Source organism: Boleophthalmus pectinirostris, unplaced genomic scaffold (genome assembly GCF_026225935.1).
Source record: "Boleophthalmus pectinirostris isolate CB_2022bp ecotype Guang Dong unplaced genomic scaffold, ASM2622593v1 HiC_scaffold_9, whole genome shotgun sequence".
Lineage (NCBI taxonomy): Eukaryota > Metazoa > Chordata > Actinopteri > Gobiiformes > Gobiidae > Boleophthalmus > Boleophthalmus pectinirostris.
Window position 1 is genome coordinate 12199022 of NW_026571541.1, and position 16042 is coordinate 12215063.

Consider the following 16042-nt stretch of genomic DNA (forward strand, 5'->3'; position numbering starts at 1 on the left):
CTCTTGCAGTTCAAATATTAAAGCATTTGTTTCATATAACACTTTCGGACACTCAAACACATGGTTGAATTGTCTTGCCTAAGGACACAACAACACTATTCGGTGTGAATTGTAATGATCATGTAATATTGCTTTTTGTAAATCATAACACTTTGTTGAATTTTCAGTCTGGTTTAAAGCAATTCTAAGGCAATTGTATTGTACAGAAGTGTTTGGGAATTGTCACATTATTTCAGTCGAAACTATCAGTGATTATTGTAATGTTGTCTACATTGCTTTGGGAAGCCTTTTTGTTTTGTTGTTGCCAGTGGGACTAATCTGCTTCTAAACTGTTCCCAGCTGCACATTTGTTCTTTTTGGCAAAATGAGAGTTTATACAGAGAATACAGAGTACCCCATCAGCTGTCAGGATTAGAGGACACCAACACAATCAGCAACAATACAGCAATGAGGGAGTTGCAAACAAAATATTATTACTGCTTCTTCAGTTCATCTTAAACTAGAATGCATTAAAATGGGGTTCAAAATGTAAGCAAAAAATATATATATTATGATTTTCTTATCAAATGTGTGAGCACTGAGATATCTTATATTGTTTTAATTGAACTTTAATGGGGTATCAATTGCTAACACACATAACATATTTAGATTATATTTGTATCACGATTTTGTATATTTATGGAAAATTGTCATGTGGGAGCATAGTTGATATAGGCTTATGGGAGGATCATTGGACAAATCTTACAGCTAATTGTAAAGAGGGTTTGGATAGTGCCCTGGGAGAGATCGCTAAAATACTCAAACATGTATGGATGACATCTACAACCTCTTTCAGGCATGTTTTTGATTAAGTAACAATGTTATAACATGGCAGATAACTGTGAACAAGGTGTAGGCTGATATAGGAAAGACATATATTTTATTTTATATTTTGCTTGTTTCATGAATCATGCACTTTTTTTTTTTTTTTTTTTTGGAGTGAATCTGTCTGTCTCAATCTGGACTGGACATGTATTGAGCACTCCTTTTTGTCAACCTACAGGGCATAATGTAACAGACTGTGTCACCCTTCTCGGCTGCTGTTGGGTGTCTCTTCTTGTCCTTACCATGTATTACCTCACTTGCATTGACTTTGATGCCAGAACACGCCCATAGGCTCAATTGCACATCAAAGTGAATTGGTTTTGGGTGCTTACTGTTCAATAATAATGTCTAATCCCTGAAGCGGTTTGTCCTTTTGATGAAAAATACATTTGTCCATGGCCTTAGGTCTCTCCTGAGGGGGCACGCGTCAAGACTTTTTATACTGTTCACCTTTGAGGTTTCTTTTTTGGACAACTATTTCTCTCAGGTTCTAAGTTTTATGTTGAAAGCAAATGTGTATTGAGGGTCATTTTTAGTTGTGATTTAGTTGTGATTGGAAAAAGCATATTTTTTGATAAATTATTTTGAGTTTTTATGCCTGCTGGAACCTGAGACGGTGATAGGCAGTTCCATCACACATACATGATACAAACTACTGATTTTGCTCAATAAATCATTCATGAATCACATGTGAATATAGAGATATTTTGTGTATTTTGGCTGATATGATAAATGGTCACATTTTTATATAGCACCTTTCCACCCTCAAAGCACTCAAAGCACTTTACATTAAAGAACCACTCATCCATTCACACTCATACACCAGTGTAAGCAGATACTGGGCGTGGGCGAGGTGGGGTGGCCCAAGGACACAACAACAGCATTCATCTGTGGGAGCTGGAATCACATTGTCAACCTGTGGACAACCTGTGGATCTGACCGCTCAACCAATGATGTTTATGTCGGGAGCGGGATTCAAACTGCCAACCTTCAGATCAGTGGACAAATGCTCTACTAACTGAGCTACTGTCATCTCCCCCAATGATAAAAATAAAGGTTGGCGACTTGAATCCTGCTTTCAACATAAACATCCCTGATGGTATGGTCAGATCTACTGACCCACAAGTTGGCGGTGCAATTTCAGTTCCCACAGATGAATACTGCTACTGTGTCCTTGGGCCAATATCACCCCAGTGTCTACGTGCATTGATATATGAATTTGTGTCTGAATGGGTGACTTATAATTTAATTGTACACTATAACATGCTGCTATTTTCCATTTGTAATTTTCAGGAGCCATTCCATGTGTGAGCAAACAAAATCTAATGTGAATATTGTACTTTTTTTTCTTCCCATCAACACTAACCTCTGTGTTTTTTATCCTCCATGTTTTTCTTTTGTGAATTCTTGTTTGTGTGTTTCTCTGGTCCTGACAGACATATGGTTAGTGTGAGATTGTGAGGTAAATTACCTTGGTCAGGTGGAGCTGGCTCGCTGACAGAACTGCTCAGAGATCATAATAAAGGCTTTTAAACAGATTTCATTTTAGAATACTAATGAGGCCTGTGTCCTGTTGTGGGGTTTTGCAAAGTAGGTGAAGAAGACAGATTCCATGTCAGTTTTCATTACGTTATGTGAATGGTGAGGCCTCCCACTGCTCTGGGGCTTAAAATTGGTTTCATGATGGCTGATCTCCTAATATGTTAGTATAACCAAATGGCGCATACTACATCAGTAAACATATACATTCACTTTATATAATGTATGCAGATGGATCAAGATTTTTGTTATTACAACCGTAGCTCAGTTGGTAGGTTGTCTGAAGGTTAGTGGTTTGAATCCTGCTTTCAACATAAACATTGAGTGAACCCACTGATCCATAGGTTGGCACTGCGATTCTTTGTGTCCTTGGGCAAGACACTTAACTCACCTCACCCTAGTGTCTGGGTACAATAGTGTGTGAATGTGTGTGTGAATGTGTGAGTGGTTTGTTTTTGTGAAGTGCTTTTAATGCTTTGAAGGTGCAAAAGCGCTATATAAAAATGTGGCCATTGCACATTTGCTTTGGCTTTGCATAGTTGTTAGATGACAGTTTGACAGGTATTTTGTACTTACCCAAACTGGCTTTCAATCTTACCAATGACTCAAGCACTCATGTTTATTTAAAAAAAAAAAAAAACAGCTTTTTTCATTACTTATCCACTCTTGAAAGGAACTCATTTGTTGTCATTTTAGCATTGGAAGGTAGTTTTATTTTTGTCAAATTTCTTATTTTTTATTATGTTTTTGTTTTGTTTTTGGCAGAAAAAAGTTGAGACATTGGCTATTACTGTTTTTATAAAATAATTTGCTCCAAATCAACAAGCCACAGGATCTGAGGCTGATGAGGCGACTGGCCAACACAGAAGCATCACTGTTACAAGAGGTGAAAGCAAGACTCAATCACTGGTGGACGCTATTAAACAGCAACTCACCAGTGCCAACAGCGCAATTGCCAAAGGGAAAGGGAAAAAAAAGAAAAAGCACGCCAAGTAATTGAAGAGTTGAAATGGGAAAAGTAAGAAAGGCAAGAATCCAAGATCTCCATAAGTGATTTGGAACTCAGCAGTACACGTGCCAACATCAGGACCACAGAGGGGATGGAGAGAGGGAGTTATACAAGAACTATGGACCAGGACCACGGAGGAGATGGAGAGAGAAAGTGGTACAACTGCATCCACTGAAGACTGTGTAGATGTGAGCCTCAAGGATAATCAGGATCTGTCCAAGATGAAGGAGGAGGTGGGTAGGTCTGTCTCGATAATATAGTTCAATACATGGTGGATGGAGCAATAACTTTAGTAGTCAATACAAATACTTTCTGTTTGTACTAGTGTGGAACTTTGTATTTTTCTGTAGTATGATGAGATTTAAACTGTAGAGGGTTGGATAAATAACTTCTATGACTCATTAAGTGTTTCATTTATTTATTGCAGCTCATGTTCATTAATACTGTATATAGAATAGTTTGGGGGATAATCTTGTTAAGGATCATTGTCAGTTAATGTTTACAGTCTATATTTTCTTCAGCATCAAATTGTACTTCATAATTTGTTATCGTGACAGGCCTAGAGGTGAGCTGCCTGATTATAGAGAGCGAGAAAAAGACTACATAGAAGCAGACTTATGAGTTTAATCTGCCCAGACGTTAAGGCTTAACTACATCCAACCAACTCCAAAAGTAAATAATATATTGAGTATCAGTTGTATTTCTGCAGCAATTTACCCCATTAAATCATTGCAATTATTCTGCTGCTCTTGCCAATTTTATGTTTACTATAACTCTTTGACGACAGCAATATTTTTTTTTACTACCCCCCAAAAAGAAACCTATAAAATCAAATGATGACAAGGTGAAGTGAGAATTGAGGGATGGTGTCTTGCTCTCCCTCTTCTGACCATGTCCAAACCAGATGTAAGCTCCATGAGTAACAGTGTGTGACAGTTTAATACAGTTAAAAGGTTTTGGCTGTGGAGTCAGGTCTCCAGTTATACTTTGCATGGTTGGACATTTATCAGAGCTACAGAGGAGAACTAATTCAACCTTGGGATAGGATCATATACATATATTTTGCAGTAGCACTGGTCGTATTTTTTAAGTACCATATTTCTGTTAGTCTGTGCTTTACTAACACATTTGCCATGATGAAGTTCTTTATGACCAGATTTCAGTACATAGTTTCACAGCATGCATGAGTGGTTCAGAACAGAACTAAGCGTCATGCAGTCTTTGTTTAATGAAATCTTTTTGCTTGGAGTAGAGTGTTTTTTCTTAAAGGAGTGTGAGTCTCATGAGGATCACAGTTATAGGAGTGAATTTAGAACTGAGCTCCATATTAGGAATAGGAATTTATTAATAGACAAAATAGTGAAATCAAAACACCAGGATCATTTTAGGACCAAAATGACAAGGCTCACTGCAGCAGTTACAGAGAGAGATGTGACAGTTGTTCAGTGCAAAGTCAACTGGAGTTAGAGTTGATGGATTCGGAAGCGCCTCCATTCTTATTTGGAATGTGGTGACTAGTGGATTAGCTATGTCCATTTATATATATTATGATTTTCTCCATGGTGGATTTGGACATGATGGATTTCCTCCAGTTTCTCCCATCAATCCAAAACATGCACAGTATTCACTTGATTCTACTCACTTTTTGTGAGCACTCTAACTGCTCCTGAACATCACTTTCTTGTGGTAGCACTTCCTGTCAAATGGGGATTTCATAAATTTTAATGGCAAATTTCAGAAAAGTTTAGCATCTTAAATATGACATAGAAAACAAGAAAATTAATTTGTATAAAATGTTGAAAGTTCATGTGCACCAACAAGTCAACAACACACTGATTCTCTGGGGGACATTATAGTCCACATTGATAGCTCAGTTGGTGTTTGTTCACTGAACTGAAGGTTGGCTGTTCGAAACTCATTCTTGGAGGTGCGATTTCAACTCCTACATTTCATGCTGTCATTCTGACCTTGGGCAAGACACTTAACCCACCTTGCCCCCAGTGACTGTGTACACTGGTGTGTGAATGGGTGAGTGGTTCCTTGTTGTAAAGTGCTTTGAGTGCCTTGAAGGTGGAAAAGCGCTATATAAAAAGTGTGACCATTTCCCATATTCACTTTCAAGAACAGCAGCCCCATGCAAAATAATACAACCCACAATTACCCAATAATACGCACACAGCAACTTCTGGAATAAGGTATATAGTTTAATCCTTCAGGTCTACTACTGCCCAAGATCTTGGGTCAAGAGCTGAAGCTGGGTCCCTCACAGGGAGGCTATAGTTAGAAGATAGGTCAAATGTGGAGGGCATGGTTCACTAAAACTGCTGCAACTCTGAGAATTGCAATAATATTATTCAACTGTTGGAGCTATGACTGTATGAATCAAAGTACAAATGCCCTACTTGAAATCAATACAAGCTTACCACAGCTCATTAGAAAACATTTTCTTTTGTTTCTTTGTTGTTGTTTTTTTCTCCTATGTACATGCACATGCTGTAATTACATCCGCACTTCTTATTTGGTTGTAAACAACAATTGTGACCCTATATAATGTAATATTGTATGGAATGTGTAAACAAACTGATGTAGTGAATCAATAGGCCTATGACTCTGAAAGTATTACGCTCTTCATTATTCACTGCAGGAAGGACTGACTGTGTACCTTATCTATTATTCACTATACCCCAATGAAACAATTAAATCTACATTCAACACAGTAACTGAAATCCATCCAATTGTATATTTATGCATTTTTGATGGACTTGTTGTGAATTAAAATAAGGTATACGCTGATTATAGGTGCGTTGACAGCTGTAAAATCAGACTGGGCGAAGTAAACAAGCCACTCTAAACCAGACTCTGCACCATACGGTGTGTTAATTAGCCTCATACCTGACAATGAGAGTGTCTAATGACCATTATAGAGACATTACAATGGATGCATACATTGAGGTGCCCAGTGCTGGCGATGGCCCACAGAGAACAGTGCCATATTTCTGCTGTCTTTTCACACACACACTGCTTGTGCTGTTCATTTTTTCAGATTTGGTAATTGGCTTTCGCACTAGTAGAGTTGCCTGAAATGAATTTTAATGAGAAATTTATTGTGTAGTTAAATTAGATTTGAATACAGAGCCAGACCTATCTCCACAGGTATCTTTAGCCAAGAGTTCCGATATTGTCAGCTCTGATTGCATCAGTCAAGTCAATTACATTATATATGGTGAAAATGATTTGTGTGAGTAAATAGGCGAAAACCAATTCAAAGCTTCATAAGAACAAAGGATACTTTCAAACTCAAAACTATTTCTTGTGTCAACGTGACTCATTACTTCACAACTACTTTTGTTAAAAGACAATAAACTAGGAAGGATCAAATGCAGTGGACACGATGCGATTTTCCAAGCTAAACTACCACACTTTTAAAAATATTACATGTATGGTTTGATTTTGTGAGTTTGAGGGTGCATTCCTAAGAGTCACTTTAGCCCTGACATTGACTTGGTTGGATCTTTTTTTAGTCCTAATTTAGTCCTGATCTAGTCCAGGTTTAGGTTTTGGTGTAGTCCTGATTTAGTCCCAGTTTTGATGTGGTAAATGTGAACGTGTTTTGCATGAGTTAGAGAATCCCCAAATCTGAGCCAATATAAAGACGTGAACAATGTGTGTATTGATATATCTATACATCTAAAGAGCACATGTTACTGCAGTATTCAGTCACCTCTGAGTAACGTTGAGCTTTTATGAAGAGTACAGTGGTGCACGTCGATGAGAATGAAATAAAACGCCTGGAGCACAATAGATGGAGATGGATCTGCCTCAGTCTGAGAGGTGTCAGGATGTGGTGGTGTGAAGCAGGATGTGTAGGATGCTTTTTCTGTACTCTTAAAAAAAAAAAAAAAAAAAAAAAAAAAAGAAAGAAAGAAAACACTAGAAAACTTTTACGATTTATGTTTAGATTGTTGATTAGAGTATGTATGATTATAACACACACATTCATTTGTCGTAAAATACATTACAATGTCCTGTACTATGACCAAGGTGCTTTCCCTACAATTTAATTAATGTTTACAATACAATTAAGTACAATTAACAAACTGTCAACAAACAAAAAATAATAATAATGATTCTCGTTAAACAATATTAAAATCCAAATTACTGCGCCAATTGTGAATTGTAAGATCAGATAACATTGATTACTCGCATACACCCGATTAAAATGCTTGATTATCCCTATTATTCACACCATCAGACCACAACAAGAAAATACAATTAAAATATTACTTCATTAATTTTTGGTCTCTGGTGTAATGAATCTAGTCCATTATTCAGAAAACACATTACATTTGTTTTCATTCAATCACTTTCAGGTTGTCAGGTTTGTACAATGAATGGCAAAAACAGATGCAAGAAAAGTTGGATGAGTTTACTGCATATAATATACAGTACTATCGAGACAAGAAGGTGGTGGACACTCTCACAGAAAAGCTGCATTGTGGAAATAATAATCTATGAATTAAATGATTGTGCTATTTTTGTGAATTTAAAGGGCCTAAGTCACAGTATTTCTAGCTTTACCTGGAGTTGTATTTCATTAAACACACAAACCCTGCATATTCACGCTGAGTTTTTCTCTCTTCCACCTTATGTCATGTGGTAATACAGGAAGCACTCCACTGTGTTAGGTACGTAGCTGTTAACTTGAAAACTACATCTACATAACATCACAAGTTTTATGACCCAGCTCACTGGGGTCAGGAAAGTAACAAAAAAAAAACAAGGTGGAGAATGGAATAAATTAAGTGATGTTTAATTAACAGGAATGTAAAAGGATAACTTGACTAAACAGGCTAAAATATGTGCAGAAAATAACCTAAACTAAGAAATAACATAACAGGATTAACATGTAACAAGTTTTGTGCCAAAAAACGGGTCACACAGGTCTATACAAAAGCGAGTGATTAAACTAAGAGACACAGAACAAAACTAAATCACAGGTGCCCCAAAGTAATGAGGTGACAAATTAAAAAGGCACAAAACAGAACTAAACTAAACAAGTGTCTCAACACAAAGTCACACACGTACTAGTACAAAAACAACAAAATGGCATACTGGCCACTAGGGCTGGGTATCATTCAGAAGTTGCTGATATGATACATACCTCGATGCACAGGCCAAGATACTATACATATCTTGATACCGTGAGCTTACGATTCAGTACGATATATGTCATGCCAAAAATTATATAGCCCGATGAGTTTTTGGAATATGGACCAAGGTTTATTCTTGTTACAGCATATATGGACAGGGCCTAGGCCTGTTCCGGCCATAGCCCAACAGCTTCTCCCCACCCGCAGTATGTTCCTACTACATCTCCCACCGTATCTCCCAGTATCTGTGTATCTACTCCAGAGCATTTGAGTTCTGAGTATTTATACAGAAGTACAAGTTACATACATATCAATGCAGAGTGACTTTGGTTTCAGAGGCTGGTGCTAAATTAACATACAGTTGATGATAACAAAGGGTTTCCTGAAGGCGGAGACAGTTGTGCCTAATGAACCTTTACACATGTTAATGACTGGTCTGGGTTTCAGGTAGAAATCACATTCATTTACACAAGACAGATTGAGAGAAATCTTTCCACAATCTAAATTTCTATCACATATATTTCAAATAGATTCGATTTGGTTCAGTAAAAAATCATTTCTAAATCATGGCTGTGATACTAAAAGTCTTTGTTAAACCACTTCTTGTGCAAAGTGAATATAAAACACACCCATTTTAATCCTCAAAACTGTGAAAATGTCAAATGTGTCGCATAAATGAGTTTCCTTCCTCTGAACAAGCAACAAAATTGTTGTGCTGTAACAAAATAATTTTGTAAAATATACCAAAAAATACTCTTGGATATGTATCGATACAGCAGCTCACAATAACGATACTGCATCATCACATTAAACGATACTATATATCGATATTTCAATATTTTTGCACACCCCTGCTGATGACAAAGGCCAGCAGCTGTGAACAGGTCCTGGCAATTTCCATAAATAGGGTGAGCTGGCTGCAGGTGAGGTGGACATAGACAAGCCCCACCAATCAGGGACCAGGACTCTCACAGCAGGAATCCATGGGGACAAGAAATAAATGAACACACACAAAACAAGTCAAAGAACTGGAAGCCTGGGGCCATAACAACAAGGTAGAACTGAGCATTTTGTGTTTAGAGGTATGGACAGGCTAATAATAAATGGTTACTCAAACATGTGTGAATGAAACAAAACATAGCTCCAGGTGTGTTTTTGATTCTAACATGGCTCAAAGCTCACAAGAGTAAATTTTGCATAATATAGGATATTTAATAGATGTCGAAAATGCATTGTCAGTTGGTGCAATTAATGGCCCTGAGCTTTATGGTTCAGAAATGCTGTAATACACCTCTTTTTTAAATTGCCTGAAATCCTTCACAGTATATTGAAATAAAGTGCATGTGGACTGTGTGTATGAGCCTGTCATGTTGAACCTTGGACCATAACAGAAGTTTATATCCTCTACTTCCTGCTCTTTGTAGTGCTCTTGTTAACCCTGAAACACTCCACTGGCCTCAACATCGGACAGAAAAATTACAGTCTGTTCTTTGATCCAGGGACATTTGTCTCACGCTGAAGTGTGTGTGCACCAAGGACCTATCTTCTTTTGCTTTTGCTCTGAAATATAGATGACGGATAGCTCAAAATGCAAACTTTTTAGTACCACTATAACTTCATCTTAATTAGCCTTGATAGAGCAAATATAATAATTAAGCCGTCCTGAAGATGCAAGACAAACTTCTGCTGTGACAATGTTTAAAGGTCCTACATTACACAAAATTGACTCTTACGATAATGTTATTACCTCCTCTTGGTCCCTGGGTCTCTTTTGTGTTTACAGCACAACAGTAAACAAAGCGGTCAAGATGGATGTAGACAAAGACATACATTCTATGTTGGCAGCGATTCCCGAGATCGAGGATTTAAGAATGTTTGATGAATTTTATCAAGGTTAAAGACATTATTGCCCTTCTTCCAACGGGATTTGGGAAAAGCGTAATATACCAGTTAGCCCCGTTAGCAGTGCATTACATATATCATGACCAAATAGCAGCAATTGGTTAAATAAAAAAGTACCCACCTACCGTTGAGCGAACGAATCCTAATACTGCGAGGTGATGGATCAGGCTATTATTAGGCTGTCTGTATCTGTCTGCATCCGCAAAACTCAAAATGCTCTGTTCCACCATGTGATGTCATGTAGTAGCAGTAGCAGTAGTAGTAGCAGTAGTAGCAATAGTAGCAGTAGTAGTAGTAGTAGTATTAGTAGTCACTCGGCCTAAATATTCAGGTTGTGTTTTTGATGAGGAAAATACATTATAACAGATCCGAAAACAGAGGACTATGAGCCCTTTAATTAATACCCTGACCCGTTAATTAAGTACTGAAGTTAATAAGCCTTTGTTCATACTGTATATATTCGATGAAAACTGTAGTTCTTATGAAGTATCACCAACTGCATTTGTTTTTTGTGCATTTTCTCTACTACATTTCTTGCTATACTTTTTCTGCTGACAACACACGTTACTGTTTCAGCTGTCAGAATGAGCGGGAGCTTGAGGCACAATACACACAACAGGTACACCAGAGAAAACGCTCTCCTTCAGGTCTGATACAGATCATATTCTTAAAGCAGCTGGACCATGGCGAGCTGCACATTTTCTGATTCACTGAGCGTCTCCACCTTCATACAAATGACCAGGATAAAGCTCTTCTTCTCTGATGCATGCGATGTTGGAAATCTCTCCAACCCCAGGGCAATTTTATTATGCAATTCTGTCAGACTGTTGATTCGGATTATTTCTCATAGTTAAAGGAGTACTATGTAAATTTTTTGGTGGAGGTTCCGCCATCTGCTCCTCTTATTTTTTGCCCTGCAATGTTCCACAGTTTTGTAGTTATCTATATTGCATTTATTAAATTATAATTGTGTTTTTATTGCTATTGCTCATCTGTTCACTTGGCTTGGTGGTGTCTCCATGGTGATAGGCGCATTAAATGGCAGACTTTGTAACATTACTGGGAAAGCAATAGCATAAAGCGTAAAACAGTAAATTTAGATAGTCAACATTATGCTGTGATGTCATTGTGCGCCTGTGTTTTTACAGTCCACACACTTTTATTTTCATCAGAATTGTTCTATATCTTTTCAGTATATATTACATGACAAACTGCTAATTACATCATAACTTCAAAGCTATAGCAGCTATCACCGTAGCCTACTGAAACTGCCTACCTTACATTTCTTCAATTACAGCTTGTTTTATAGCTCAAAAAAAAAAACAAAAAACCTCTCCACAAGGGATGTAACAATAACTGAAATATCATGATATCATATCGTCAAAAGTCTCACGATAATATCATGGTCAATCACAATACATCGAATTCCAAGTTCCTTTGCTTAAATGTATTGTTTTATAGTCGCAACAGCTTATAAACATAGGGGACTACATATCCCATAATTAATTTCAGTGCAAACAACATGAAGAAATATGTTTTTTACTTGAATTCTTGGGATTATGACAGAAATAATTCACACCAAAATCTTGTCAAGGTATTTTAATAGTCGGGGAGCCAAAGTCTCAAAAGCTCTAGAAAATGGGTTGAACCTGACATCGCCTGCCATACTTTTTATTTGTGTTTTTTTTGTTAACTGTGACCCTGAGGACCAATAATTGGAGGGTCTGCTCTTCCGGAAATATCGCGAACAAAAATTGTGGCCATTTTAGTGTAGGTAACCTTCATTTTGTGATAGAAAATTTTGAAAAATGAAAAATTTCCTCAAATCCTCAGTGGATGGGGTAAGCTGTCTACAAATACATTCCAGATGCAAAGAACACATGTGGTGACAACATTCAGTGAAAAAAATATTCATAAAACACATTTCTACATGATTTTGGCTCAATTTAATGCCAAAAAATTAGGCGTTTTTTCACTTTTTTCCAATATTTTCATCTTTACCTCATTGGCAATCAACTATTCCCCCAGGTTTTGACATCAGCCAATATGCCATTCTTTTCTTCAAACAGTATAGTCATTCCACAGAAAAAAATATAAAAATCTAACCAAAATCAATGGATCTGTGATGATTTCTTTACCATCAACAGGCCCAGAACCTCAATAGAATGTTATAGGCTACTCTCAACATTCCATAAGGCACACTGGATATTTAGCATGGTTGTTAATGTCCACATTATTAAACATCATGGCCTAGGCATCTTTTAAATAATAATAATAATAATAATAATAATAAAAAATATAGCCGCAAGCGGCAATGATCGGCCACAATTTTTGTTCGCGATATTTCCGGAAGAGCAGACCCTCCAATTATTGGTCCTCAGGGTCACAGTTAACAAAAAAAAAACCAAATAAAAAGTATGGCAGGCGATGTCAGGTTCAACCCATTTTTGAGACTTTGGCTCCCCGACTATAAAAGCAAAAAAGCGAAAGCAAGAAAGTGTCCTATCATTCATTATATTACCGCAATAAATATCGTAACGTGAGAAGCACATCATGATAATATCGTACCGAGAGATTTTTTTCGTTACATCCCTACTCTCCACAGGTCTGACCTGTAACTTGGTTTGGTTTGGTCTCCGTGAAGATAGAAAGCTTAATATTGCGTAAAACATCCCAAAAGCAATAACATCTCCACAGAGAAAAGCATTTGACCAAGCCTCCACCAGAAAAGTTACAAAATGCACCTTTTAATTAAAGCTTGAATTAAAATCGATATAGAACCTTTAATATTGTACTATGATTCATGTTGTGCTTGACAAGGGAAATTAAAATAGTTTCTGTTTGAGCTTGAATTTCTATGTATCTTTAGCTCTAAATGTGTTTGAGTGGAGCTTCTATCACTTGTTATTAATAGGACTGAATTGTAAGAGGATTATTTTGGCCCTTGAGTCATTCCTCCTCACCACTCTTTCACACAGCCACATATAGAGCCTCATATCTGCCCCTTTGGACTCTGCACTACTGGGACATTTGTGAAGAACTACATGAGTCAGACGGAGTGTGGCTTTGAAACCGTAAACCCAGCGGACTACTCTTGGATCAAAAGCAGAAAAAACATTTTATTTAGAGTGACCAGCTGACCATGTGGGTTTGAGTAATTTTTGTGGAATTATATTTGGAAATAAATAAAAGGAGTAAAGGGTCTGAATTGAAAGAAATATGAACATGCTGCTGTGTCTAAGAAAGGCAACTGAAAATCATAACAAAATTAAAATACATGCGGCATCTTAAGATATAATGAAGAAGAACATGTTTTATTTCATTCACATGTTTGACTAACCCTTTATTATTATATACAGTATATTTGTCTACCTCTCGAAAGCTGAAAATACTCTGTTCCAAGCTTCCTTTTACCTTTAGTTACCTTATTTATCAGACTATAAACCGCACTGGATTATAAAGCACAATATCAATAATGTTTAATTCTTTCGTCTATTTTCATACATAAGGCACACCGGATTATAAGGCGCATTAAGCAAAACAAAACCGTGAGATAAGTCAAACTTTATTCAATTCATTCACAATAACTCAGCCCCGGCAAGAGCGTGGATCGGGACGAATTTTTCTGTCCGAGCCCAGCCGTCGTCCGACCGAGCAGTGATCGAATCTGACGCGAGCCCAATAGGCATTAAGATATTTGTGTCTGAAGCCGACCCAACCTGACACAGTTAAAATCACACTATTTTCATAGCCTTAATGACACACGTAGGATAGTGTTTGTGTGGCCTCTAATAGGACAGGTGCAAAATACAAACTTAGGATAAAGCAAAAATAATGAAGAATTTATTACTCACCTCTTGTAAAGTGGTAAATTTAAAGTACAGCATCCCGATTACAGTAGCCGTAATGCAAGTGTTGCGGCTTCATAGCTTACTAAAGCTGAACTAAAACATTTTGACAGATTTTGAGCGCCTTGTACCACATAAAATCAGTTTCAAGGTCAGTAAGAATAACCAAAATTAATACATAAGGTGTACCAGATTATAAGGTGCACTGTCGATTTTGGAGAAAATTAAAGGACTTTAAGTGTGCTTTATAGTCCAAAAAGTAGATTAAAAAATTGGCAATTCCAGGGCTGAGATCGCCCAAATGATTCTCGTGAAGGTGTATGGAGCACTTCCTGTATTACCACCTGACATCACAAGTGTTTTCAGTTTGAGGGAAGAGCTCTATATGTGCACAGATTGTGTATTAAACATGTGTGAATGAAAAGGAACCAAAACTCCACGTACGAAGAAAGAACATAGTAAGTACAGTAATATGTCTGTAGACCTGTTTTTGGTATTGTTGCAGTCTTTTTTCAGACCAAGAGTTTGTTTTCATACCTGACAGTTTCGACTGCTCGCTAGCGGTCTTCCTCAGTGTGGTCACGTGATGTAGATGTGACGTGTCTGATCATCTGATTTATACAGGTTTTGGCGCTGTCTTCCTACCGGCGCCAGCTGCAGCCCAACTTCCTCAGGACAATATCCCAGGTGCGTGAGAGTAAAACAGAGAACCACATTATGGACTAGGACGGAGCAAACATCATTAGGACAGAGGATAACAAACACCGTCGCTGGATTAAAGAGACAATCGGAATACGTAAACGTGCCCACGAGACTATAAACCAGGACTAGGGGGCTTTTTTACTCTCACACACCCGGGATATTGTCTTGAGGAAGTCGGACGGCGCTGTCATTCTGCCTCCACTGGTAGGAAGAAGGAGCCAAAACCTGTATAAATCAACTGACCGGACACGTCACAGCAACATCACGTGACCACTCTGAGGTAGACCACTAGTGAGCAGTCGAAATGATCAATTAAGAAAGCAAACACTTGGTCTGAAAAAAAGAACCTAATAACATAATTTATAAATCAAAGTCCAAGCTTTGTAATGCTGTTTGTTGGCCCATATGTGGCTCTTGTCTATTTTAGGAGGTAAGGTAACAGAGGCAGTAGCAGAGGTCACTCGCACACAGGTGGACGTGTCATGAGTAAAGAACATCATGCCTGATCCTCTATTGGCTGCAGACTGTGATCCCTCCAGAGGGATATACATACAGTATATATGCTCTGTACAGCGCCCGGTGGACCAAAGTCATTCTGCTCTATACTTGTGTTTCTGGGTTAGTGGAATCTATAGGGACACCTGAATCTGTCTTTAACTTTGAAAGGACAATTCAAAGGTGCACAGCTAAGGGCCTGTTTACACGAGAACACTTGCCTTTCATTTAGACGGTGACGGCGCTTTTGGGGCTTAAAAATGCAAAAATCTGAAACCACCCTCCGGAGTGGAAAAGTTGAAAACACTTTGCCATAGCATTTCCATCTACACTGCCCATGACGCAAAACTCTGGTCAGATCTGCTCACGTTGCGTACTCGTTTATGTCGCATACATCCCCATATGGAAAAAAACAGGAAAAAAATATATAAGAATTTACCACTGTCTTTGTAGTAAATGTTTATATAAGGTTAATATGTGTCATGTGTGGTTTACTCCTGAAAGTGGCCCTTTTTGCATTTTTCTCATACAAC